The sequence below is a fragment of the Nomascus leucogenys genome, chromosome 22a, assembly GCF_006542625.1.
Source record: "Nomascus leucogenys isolate Asia chromosome 22a, Asia_NLE_v1, whole genome shotgun sequence".
Lineage (NCBI taxonomy): Eukaryota > Metazoa > Chordata > Mammalia > Primates > Hylobatidae > Nomascus > Nomascus leucogenys.
In genome coordinates this window covers 132,121,464-132,131,141 of record NC_044402.1, presented here as the reverse complement: position 1 = coordinate 132,131,141, position 9,678 = coordinate 132,121,464, and the positions used below count along the sequence as shown (strand labels likewise).

General features: G+C 44.6%; 1 pseudogene; it reads left to right on the top strand.

Annotated features, from left to right (window-relative positions):
- The first annotated feature begins 8,091 nt into the window (after positions 1 to 8,091).
- On the top strand, positions 8,092 to 8,215 carry LOC115832712 (annotated as a pseudogene).
- Positions 8,216 to 9,678: the final 1,463 nt, after the last annotated feature.

Here is a 9,678-nt window from a genome sequence, read left to right as displayed (position 1 = left end):
ACTCGTAGAAATCTGGATGCTTCCCTGTGGATATTCTGGTTTGTTAGTGCTGAGTGAAGTCTGAGAATTTTTCTTCCTGTTTTTTTGTTTTGTTTTGTTTTGTTTTTGAGATAGAGTCTCACTCTGTCACCCAGGCTGGAGTGCAGTGGTGTGATCTCAGCTCACTGCAACCTCCACCTCCCGGGTTCAAGCAATTCTCATGCCTCACCTGCCCAGGTAGCTGGGACTACAGTGTCCACCACCATACCCGGCCAGTTGTTGTATTTTTTTTTTTAGTAGAGACAGGGTTTCACCATGTTGACCAGGCTGGTCTTGAACTCCTGGCCTCAGGTGATCTGCCCACCTTGGCCTCCCAAAGTGTTGGGATTACAGACACAGAGCCACCATGCCCAGCATTCTGTTTTTTTAATTTTCTTTCTTGAGACAGAATTTCACTCTTGTTGTCCAGGCTGGAGTGCAATGGCGTGATCTCGGCTCACCACAACCTCCGCCTCCCAGGTTCAAGCAATTCCCCTGCCTCAGCCTCCTGAGTAGATAGGATTACAGGCATGCGCCACCATGCCCAGCTAATTTTGTATTTTTAGTAGAGACGGGGTTTCTCTATGTTGGTCAGGCTGGTCTCGAACTCTCGACCTCAGGTGATCTGCCCGCCTCCACCTCCCAAAGTGTTGAGATTATAGGCGTGAGCCACCGGGCCTGGCCTTCTTTTTTTTCTTTAGACAAGCATGTCAGGTGATTCTGGTGCTGGAAGCCTTTTTACTACATTTCTCTAGGAGAAATTCATCCTAGAGAGTTGAAATAGTTGTTGATGTACATGCCCGACCCGAATCTTGCACTTAGTGACTGTGCAGTGTGATTGTAGCTTCATGAAGAGGCATCTTTTCATCGTTGCTGTTTCTCCTCCAGGTTCTTGTCCCTCATAAGAATTGCAGGAAGAATACAGCTGTCCCAGGAAAGAAAGGGGAGGAAAAGTCCTGACTCCTGTGTTTGCTGAGAAGTTAATATCACCAAGCAGGAGGGGAGCCACGCTCAAGGACCGTGAGAGCCACCAGGAGAATGAAGACAGGAACAGTGAGTTGGACCAGGATGAGGAAGGTAAAGAATCCTGCAGGGGGTTCCTGGTGAGTGGCTGTGAGTTAGAGACAAGCTGCTGTGTATGCCATTCTGCAGCACTTGGGGAGAGATTCTGTTAAAAATCCATCCCTCTGAAAACTGCCTTGGCAATCCCTGGCTGATTCTAAAGGATGGGCCTCATTGATGGGGAGTCTCAGTGGATGTTTGTTTGACCTTTGCTTTCTACCTGACCCTAGTTAGAGATTTTTTCTTTTTCTTTTTTGTTTCTTTTTTTTTTTTTTTGAGGCAGAGTCTTGCTCTGTCACCCAGGTTTGACTGCACTGGTGTGGTCTTGGCTCACTGCAGCCACTACCTCCTGAGTAGCTGGGACTACAGGCGCACACCACCACACTGGCTAATTTTTCTATTTTTAGTAGAGATGGGGTTTCGCCATGTTGGCCAGGCCGTCTTGAACTCCTGACCTGAACTGACCTGCCCGCCTTGGCCTCCCAAAGTGCTGGGATTACAGGCATGAGCCACCATGCCTAGCCCAGAAATTTTCTCTTTGAATACTATACATTGATGAGTTCTGTCTTTATGCTTATGATCCACGCAGGTAGGTCGTCTCAGATTTAATTTTCAGTGGTTTTTTTCTGTCTTGATGGAGTCTGTGTAACATTTAAAATATTGCTACCAAAGCAGTAATTCTTACTATAGTTATTAAAATGCAAGAACAATACATTTAAAATTATTTCATAATAAAGTTAAAATGAGACTGGGTGTTGTGGCTCATACCCTGTAATCCCAGCACTTTGGGAGGCTGAAGCAAGATAATTGCTTGAGGCCAGGAGTTCAAGACCAGCTTGGGCAACAGGGCGAGACCCTATCTCTACAAGAAATTAATAAATTAGCCAGGTATGCGGGCATGGTGGCTCACGCCTGTAATCCCAACACTCTGGGAGGCTGAGGTGGGTGGATCATGAGGTCAGGAGTTCAAGACCAGCCTGGCCAACATGATGAAACCCCATCTCTACTAAAAATACAAAAATTAGCCGGGTGTGGTGGCGCATGCCTGTAATCCCAGCTACTTGGGAGGCTGAGGCAGGAGAATCGCTTGAACCCAGGAGGTGGAGGTTGCAGTGAGCCGAGACTGCACCACTGCACTCCAGCCTGGCAACAGAGTGAGACTCTGTCTCAAAAATAAATAAATAATAAATAAATAAATAAATAATAAATTAGCCAGGTATGGTGGCACACACCTGTAATTCCAGCTACTTGGTAGGCTGAGGTGAGAGGATGGATTGAGCCAGGGAGATTGAGGCCTCAGTGAGTCGTAATCTCACCACTGCATTCCAGCCTGTGCAACATAAGTGAGACCCTATCTCAAAATAAAATAAAAAGTTAAAGTGCTGTGAATTTTTTTCTTAGGTATTTGTATACAGCCAGATATAAAAGAACAATTGTTCTCTGAAAGGAGAATTTGTCATTCTTAACTAGTCTATGTAATAATAATTGATTAGGTGGCTTCCCTTGTGATTCTAGGGGTGGGGGAAAAAATAAAGCTGGGGCCAAAGTTAGAGAAGACCTTCCCATGAGGGCTGAAGATGATGAACAGGATGACAACAGTGGCAGTGACAAAGGCAGTGAGGAAGAGGAGGAGGGGGAAGGTCGGATGATCTGGATCAGCCCTGTTAAGCAGTGTGGCTGGCATCATGGAATGCTAGTTGTAAGTGAAGCCCATCAGAAGGGGCTGTTGTATTTCTTTTATTAATTTAAATAACTCTCTTATTAATTTAGAAATGCTTTTAAAAGTACCCTGACCAGACTCAACTCATGAGTCTTGTGACAATTAAGTGTAGCTTAGGAATGATGTTTGTGGATAGTATAAAAGTTTCCAGTTTACTCATTAGTGGCCCAAGCAGATGATTACAAATGCGATATTCTGGCTTTCACCCACAGAACCTATCAAAGAAACACCTGATAAACAAAAGAAGGAAATGGCCAATCAGAAAGATTCCCCTGGAGCCAAAAAGCAGAAATTAGAAGGTAACTGGCCAGGCGCGGTGGCTCATGCCTGTAATTCCAGCACTTTGGGAGGCCGAGGTGGGTGGATCACAAGGTCAGGAGATCGAAACCATCCTGGCTAACACGGTGAAACCCTGTCTCTACTAAAAGTACAAAAAATTAGCCGGGCGTGGTGGCGGGCGCCTGTAATCTCAGCTACTTGGGAGGCTGAGGCAGGAGAATGGCGTGAACCCAGGAGGCGGAGCTTGCAGTGAGCCGAGATTGTGCCACTGCACTCCAGTCTGGGCAACAGTGCCAGACTCCGTCTCAAAAAAAAAAAAAAAAAAGAAAAGAAATTAGAAGGTAGCTTATTGGCCGTGGTTTAAAGCACAGGAGATGCATGGAGAATGTCACGTTGGCAAAAACTTAGTCTCCATTAGCCCAAAGGAGCAACAATGGGATTTGCTACAGAAGCTTGGTGTTACAATCTTCAATGGATTTCCTTTAATGCTATTTTTTCTGAACTGAGTTCTTTTTTTTTTTTTTTTTTACCTTTTTGTGTAGCAACTGAACCATGTGTAGCATTCCAACTGTTTTTTGGAAACTTGAATTTCAACAAAACTGCTGCTGAACTAAAAGCTGGCCTCAGTGAATTTTTTGCTAAAAATGATCTTGAAGTTGTTGATGTCAGAGTTGGCTTGTCCAGGTAAATACCAATAAACTAAGAAGGTTTTTAAGAGCGTATCAGCCCAGCACTTACTATTCCTGGAGAATTTAGGAGTTCCAGTAGCTTTATGTTACTTCATGATGGTTCATAGGCTGCTGTCTTCTCAGGTCCTTTTGTTACCTGCTCTTCACCCTTTGGTGGGATTTTACCTCAGTCACTTGCCATTTAAAATGAATATGTAAAATCCTTCAGTGGCTCATGTTTAATAAATCTGTTATATTAAACTTTGCTACCCACTTTCCCAACCAAAATATTAAAATAATCCCAAGATCTTCCAAGTCTTAGAGACAGGGTCTCGCTACCCAGGCTGGTCTCAAACTCCTGGGTCAAGTGATCCTTCTACCTCAGCTTCCCAAAGTGCTGGGATTACAGGTGTGAGCCACTGTGCCCTGCCTGTTTCTTAAAAATAAAAATAAAAAAATTTTTTTTTTTTTTTTTTTTTTTTTGAGACAGTCTCCCTCTGTCGCCCAGGCTGGAGTGCAGTGGTGCGATCTCACTGTGGCCTGCCTGTTTCTTAAAAATTCAAAAAAAAATTTTTTTTTGAGACAGTCTCCCTCTGTCGCTAGAGTGCAGTGGCACGATCTCAGCTTACTGTAGTCTCTACCTTCCAGGTTCAAGCAATTCTCCTGCCTCAGCCTCCCGAGTAGCTAAGATTACAGGCGCCTGCCACCATGCCCGGCTAATTTTTGTATTTTTAGTAGAGACGGGGTTTTGCCATGTTGGGCAGACTGGTCCTGAACTCCTGGTCTCAAGTGATCCGCCAGCCGCAGCCTCCCAGAGTGCTGGGATTACAGGTGTGAACCCCTGCACCCAGCCAAAAATAAATACATAAGTAAATAACTTTTTCTGAAACAGGGTCTCATTCCGTTTCCCAGGCTGGAGTACAGTGGTGTGATCATGGCTCACTGCAACCTCTGCCACCTGGGCTCAAACAATCCTCCCACCTCAGCCTCCTAAATAGCTAGGACTACAGGCATACATCACCATGCCTTTTTTGTACACATGAGGTTTCGCCATGTTGCCCAGGCTGATCTCAAACTCCTGAGCTCAAGTAATCCTCCCACCTCAGCCTCCCAAAGTGCCGGGATTACAGGTATGAACCATTGTGCCCAGCCAAAATTTGTAATTTCAAGCCACACTTTCTATAGCTTTTGGTTAAATTTTGTCAGTTGTTAAGCAGAAAACTAATAGAGACGTCAATAGGCAAACTGCACTGATTCTCAGTCCTTGCTCTAGAACGAGGTCTCTTGACTTCAGCACTACTGACATTCTGGGCTGGACAATTCTTTTTTTTTGGAGACAGGGTCTGGCTCTGTCATCCAGGCTAGAGTGCAATGGTGCAATCTTGGCTCACTGCAACCCCTGCCCTCTGGCTCAAGCCATCTTCCCATGTCAGCCTCCCAAGTAGCTGGGACCACAGGCATGTACCAGTATGCCTGGCTAATTTTTGTGTGTGTGTATTTTCTGTAGTGACAGGAAATACACGTTGACCAGGCTGGTCTCAAACTCCTGAGCTCAAGCAGTCTGCCCGCCTTGGCCTCGCAAAGTGCTGGGATTGCAGGCATGGGCCACCGTGCTGGGTCTGGGCTGGGCAGTTTTATGTTATGGTGGCTGTCCAGTTCATTGTGGGATGTTTAGCAACCTCCCTGGATTCTACCCGTTAGACACTAGATGACTCCCTGTTTGTAACAGCCAAAAATGTTTCTAGACATTGTCAAGCTTGCCCCCTGGGTGAGAACTACTTCTCCATAGTTACTTCACAGTACTGACTGCCAGTTTGTGGAGCCTTGCTTTTAAATTGTAAATTAGGCAGCTGCGTGTGACTTAGTGCTGATTTCTATTCCAACAGCTAGTGTGATTAGCTAACCAGAGGCATATGCTCTTCATCTTACCTGTGTGTGCTTTTTCCCTTTTCTTCTACATCTCTGTAGGAGATTCGGTTATGTGAATTTTTTTTTCTTTTTTTTGTTGAGACAGAGTCTCGCTCTGTCGCCCAGGCTGGAGTGCAGTGGCGCGATCTCGGCTCACTGCAAGCTCCGCCTCCCAGGTTCACGCCATTCTTCTGCCTCAGCCTCCCAAGTAGCTAGGACTACAGGCGCCTGCCACCACGCCCGGCTAATTTTTTTTATTTTTTTAATAGAGACGGTGTTTCACTGTGTTAGCCAGGATGTTCTTGATCTCCTGACCTCGTGATCCACCCGCCTCGACCTCCCAAAGTGCTGGGATTGCAGGCGTGAGCCACTGTGCCCTGCCGTTATGTGAATTTTAAATCTGCTGACGATCAAGAAAAAGCCTTGGAACTAAGTGATACAAAAGTTCTTGGGTATGAAATTAAATTTAAGAAACCAAAGGGAAGGGAAACAAAAGTATGCAAACAAGGTAATTTGTTCAAAGGTATCGATGTATCTAGAAGATTTTGGGTCAGGCAGGAATATCACATTCTTTCTAATTTGATGCAAGTAGTCCTCAGTTTATGACAGGCCACCTGCCTCCGTGGCACCTTGCCTTCTCTCCTGTGCTCAAGCTGCATGGCTCACCTTTCTCTGTCATAAGGTTCTTTCCAGGACTCAGTCCCTGGCTACTTGAAACCCATCCATCCAGTTTCATCTTAAATGTTACTTCCTCAGACTAGAAAACTCTTTCCTTACCCCCACACTAGGGTAAGTCTTCTCTACTAGACGTCGTCATTGCCCCTTTTACTTGTCCATCCTGGCACTTATCAAAGTTTATAATTACGTGACTCTTCATTTACCAGTCTTCTCCAACAAGAACACATTCCTGAGAGCAGAGGCCAAGTTCGTGTTTTCACAGCGAGCATGTAGCACAGGCCCTAACCCAGAGTATGTGTTCAAATATTTGTTAAATGAATGAAGATGTATTGTTGTTTCCACCACTTTGCAACTCTTTGAGGGGTATTTTTTCTTTTTTCTTTTTTTTTGAAACAGAGTCTTGCTCTGTCACCCAGGCTGGGGTGCAGTGGTGCGATCTTGGCTCACTGCAACCTCCACCTCCCGTGTTCAAGCCATTCTCCTGCCTCAGCCTCCCGAGTAGCTGGGATTACAGGCACGTGCCACCACACCCGGCTAATTTTTTGTATTTTTAGTAGAGATGGGGTTTCACTGTGTTAGCCAGGATGGTCTCCATCTCCTGACCTCGTGATCCGCCCACCTCAGCCTCCCAGGGTGCTGGGATTCTAGGCATGAGCCACTGCGCCCGGCCCGAGGGGTATTTTTTCTGTCTTAGGGGACTTTTGATGCTTACTAAATCTAAACTCACCAAAAATATTCTTTTGTTTTTATGTAGATCAAAATGCCAAAACACTTTTGATCAAGAATCTGCCTGACAAAGTCATTCCACATGAATTAAAAGAAGTGTTTGAGGATGCTTTTCAAATCAGATTAGTGAGCAAAGATGGGATGAGTAAAAGGTATGTTTTGCACCTTGTACTGAATAAGAATGTATGTCTGCTGGATACAAACATAATGGAATTTCCTTACATTCTCTCAAATCTTTTATGCCTGATTTTAGAGAAGGAAAGAGTAGTTATCCAGATTTCTGCCAGTAAGCATAAAAAGCCGAAGGAGACATCATAAAGGGACAGCTAAAACTCCTAGAAAACTGTAGTGGTGCTATAGAGAAATAGAGACTTCATCTGCTACCAAGTACAAGATTGAAGATTGGAATTTAGTCATAGATTATGTACATTCCTTCTTCTCTCTCCAGGGCTGACTCCACTAGGATAATGTACTTGGTAACTTGCTTGGACAGGTACCAAAATAGAACATAGAATTGAATTGTTAGGTTTATGTTGTAACCAATTAATGAAACACTGTCCTTAGGTATCTAGGCTTTGGTAGGGTAAGAGAGTGAATATGGTGAAATTAGAGAGGGTGGAGTATAATATATTTTGAAGGGATTGTCATTGAGGTGAAAATTGAATATTGGGTTTATAGATACATTTGAGCTAAATGTGTTGGTGTAGGTGAACTCTAAAATAATCTGTAGCAGTATGTTCTGATGAATGTAATCTCTAGAAAGAAAACTACAGATCTAACAAGCATAAGATAGAACTATATGTATTGACCTGGAAAGCCATGATAAATATAGGAAAACAAATCTGAAAGAATAAATTCCAAATTGTTAGTAGTGTTTACCAGGAGGAGATTTGGGAGCACTCTGCTTATAGTCTCCAGAAAGCAAGCAAACAAATTCCTGCCAAAAGCTATATAATTTCGCAGAGTTTAATTAGGTTTTAATTAAATATACTTGAATCTTTATAATCATTTCTCTACCTGAAGAATTACTGTATCACTTCTCAGCCTTTTGGCTAAGATCAAGTGTAGTATCTGTTTTTTCAGTTTAATATCTGATATGTACTAAATTAAAAATAATAAAAAATAAATGGGAGATAAGAGAAACCAGAGAATCCATGGCCATGTGAAATAAAGCATAGTACCTATGCCAGAAAAGAGTGTGGTGCAGTCTGGACATGGTGGCTCATGCCTGTAATCCCAGCACTTTGGGAAGCTGAGGCTGGCGGATCATGAGGTCAGGAGATTGAGACCATCCTGGCCAACATGGTGAAACCCCATCTCTACTAAAATACAAAAAATTAGCCAGGCGTGGTGGCACGCTCCTGTAGTCCCAGCTACTCGGGTGGCTGAGGCAGGGGAATTGCTTGAGCCCGGGAGGCAGAGGTTGCAGTGAGCCAAGATTGGGCCACTGCACTCCAGTCTGGTGACAGAGTGAGACTCCGTCTCAAAAAAACAAAACAAAACAAAAACAGAATGTGGTGCATCATGTTTAAGAATCTGACTCAGACCAGGCACAGTGGCTCATGCCTATAATCCCCAGCACTTTGGGAGGCCGAGGCGGGGGGATCACCTGAGCTCAGAAGTTTGAGACCAGCCTGGCCAACATGGTAAAACCCTGTCTCTATTAAAAATACAGAAAATTAGCCAGGCGTGGTGGTACGCACCTGTAATCCCAGCTACTCAGGAGGCTGAGACAGGAGAATCACTTCAACCCGGGAGGCAGAGGTTGCAGTGAGCCGAGATCTTGCCACTTCACTCCAGCCTGGGCAACGAGCAAAACTCTGTCTCAAGAAGAAAGAACCTGACTCGATATGTCCTTATTCATACCTTTCACCAAATTAAATTACAGGTTCGTTAGAGATTTCATGTAAAATATGAAACCATAAAGTATTAGAGGAAGACATAGAGAATATTTTTGGGTTTTGTTTAATAATCTGCAGGAGAGGAAGGCCTTTTTAAATATGACACAATCCTGGAAGTCCCAAAAGAAAAGATACATAAATTTGGCCAGGCACAGTGACTCAACCTGCAATTCCAGCACTTTGGGAGGCCGATGCGGGTGGATCACCTGAGGTTAGGGGTTCAAGACCAGCCTAGCCAACATGGTGAAACCCTGTCTCTACTAAAAATACAAAAAAATTAGCTGAGCATGATGGTGGGCGCCTGTAAGCCCACCTACTTGGGAGGCGAAGGCACGAGAATCACTTGAACTGGGGAGGCGGAGATTGCAGTGAGCCGAGACTGCACCACTGCACTCCAGCCTGGGCAACAGAGCAAGACTACATCTCAAAAAAAAAAAAAAAAAGTACACCAGACCAGGCATGGTGCCTCACACCTGTAATCCCAGCACTTTGGAAGGCCGAGGTAGGTGGATCACCTGAGGTCAGGAGTTTGAGACCAGCCTGGCCAACATGGTAAAACCCTGTTTCTACTAAAAATACAAAAAATTAGCTGGTCGTGGAGGCAGGCACCTGTAGTCCCAGCTACTCAGGAGGCTGAGGCACGAGAATCACTTGAACCTGGGAGGCGGAGGTTAGTGAGCTGAGATTGCACCATTGCACTCCAGCCTGAGCAAGAGTG